This window comes from Microtus pennsylvanicus, chromosome 3 (genome assembly GCF_037038515.1).
Source record: "Microtus pennsylvanicus isolate mMicPen1 chromosome 3, mMicPen1.hap1, whole genome shotgun sequence".
Taxonomy (NCBI): domain Eukaryota; kingdom Metazoa; phylum Chordata; class Mammalia; order Rodentia; family Cricetidae; genus Microtus; species Microtus pennsylvanicus.
In genome coordinates, this window is record NC_134581.1 from 93,982,738 (window position 1) to 93,985,000 (window position 2,263).

The window sequence follows — 2,263 nt, forward strand, 5'->3', positions numbered from 1 at the left end:
GGAGAAAGAGGGGGGAGGGAGAGAGAGGAATTACCAATTAAACTTTCTAATTTCCACCTGAAACAAACCTTAAGACACCTGTTTTTCATTTTTCCCTTTTTTCTCTACATGGTATCTCATTAACAGTCAAGAGACACAGGTGGTTGATTGCTGAGGGCAGTCAATATTAAATTTGTTATACTAAAATCTGTTTTGTGAATCTCAGTTTTGAGTCTAGGGGTGTGAATGTCTCTGGAGTGCTACTGATCCTTACCACCTGGGCATTTCTGATGGTCTTTGTGCCTCTGGCTCTGTGGCTAATGGTGATCCCTCTAACAACAGCTGAGAAGTTAGTTTGAAATCTAAATATGTCATTGGAGACACAGAGGGGAAATTGATGAAACAGGGTTTGTTCTGTAGAGACAAAAAAACATGGCGGGGAAGGGGGTCAGAAAGGAAAATGTGGGGTTCCCAATACAATATAGTTGAGTACAGTTGGATGAGACTTCATTCTTCTGGAATTGGAGCTAAAGCAGGTTGACCTAGGTATCCTCTGAAACTTAAGGGGACAGGGCTCTATTTGAGTCTGTATGTACAGGGAGAGAGTAACCTGAGGTGGGAGAGTAAAGGGTTTGAGGCAAGATAGGTGAATCCAGTGAGTAAGGACCTCAAAACTAGCAACTGTGTGTGTGTGTGGGGAGGGGGGGGAGGTGTTACAAGAATTACCTTAAAGGGGCCCTACCCTTTAAGGGAAAAGAGTAAGAGATGTTGGTCTGGGGGAAAGAGCAAGACCTGGTCCCTAATGTTGGCTGGAGATGTGCAGGGTTTGGCACATGGTTGAGATAGGAAGTGTTGTACTTTCCTGTCGCTTTAAGGGATAAGCCACACCCACTCCCATTACCCTGACCTACCCACCACCATGTTGGGCCCTTCCTTTTCTGCTTCCTTGACATGCGTGCTTTTTATTATAAGGAAGACCTGGGAATGTTATGGTTTTGGTCCCTTTAAGAGACAGGCCACACCCATTCCCCTCCCCATCTGCTGAGGCAGGCTGATCTTCAGCTTCTGGCCTGAGCTCACTTTCTTTTCCATCTTCCTCTCAGAGAGGCAGCTTCACTTCTGCTTCTCTCCCCACTTCTCTGCTTCCCCCTTCTCTGTCTCTTTCTCCTCTTCTCTCTCTCTCTGTCCCCCCCTTCACCCTTCCTCCTCCATAACCCCCTGAATAAACATTCAACCTCACCCTGCATGTAGTGTCTATCCATGTTTCTGTCTTCTGCCCCCCCCACTCCCCGCCATGTGTCTCCCTGCCTGGAACCAGCCATTGCTCGGGGACCAGCAGCCGTCTCTGCCTGGGGCCCATTGCCTGCTACCACATCGCCTGTCACCACTGCTCTGGGACCAGCAGCTGTCTCTGCCTGGGACTGGCTGCTCCCAGGGCCTGCTGCCTGCCACCACATGGCCCGCCACCACCATTTGGGACCTACAGCATTTCTGCTGCCTACTGCCGCGGGGATCTTGCAGTGCTTTTTAAGAATAACAGGGAGTGGTCAGTAAAGTTCTATAGGAGGGAACAGAGGTGATAAAGTAGGGGTGTAAGCAGGTTGGGAGAGCTGAGGGTTCAAATGAGAAACCAGAGGTCAGAACCGGCTGCCCATACTTGAGTTCAAAGGGCAAGATGAAAAGGGGTCCCCTGGGGAGAGCCCAGAGCCTGCCTGATAAGAGCCAAAGGTAACAATTTTACTCAGTCAAGGGGAAGTTCCTGGGACATTTTAACAATACTATTTTTTTATTTTTATTTTTTACGTTTATATATTTATTAAAGATTTCTGTCTCTTCCCCGCCACCACCTCCCATTTCCCTCCCCATCCCCCAATCAAGTCCCCCTCCCTCGTCCACCCAAAGAGCTATCAGGGTTCCCTGCCCTGTGGGAAGTCCAAGGACCACCCACCTCCATCCAGGTGAGCATCCAAACTGCCTAGGCTCCCACAAAGCCCGTATGCGCAGTAGGATCAAAAACCCATTATAATACTATTTTTTAAATAGTGGTTAGTTCGTTCCATCTTTCCTGAGGACTGGGTGTGGTATGGGATAAGAAAATGCCTAGAGACTTAAGAGCTTTAGATAAAGTTTGGGAATGTGGGAGGTGAATTCAGGGTGGTGGTCAGACTGGAGAGAGGCAGGAATCCAAAATGGAGGAATTATCTCTAAGAGAAAGTGGTCAGAGAGTGTCTGGACTCTCTTGTTAGAGGCCAGAAATGCTTCTACCCCTCCTGAGAATGTATCT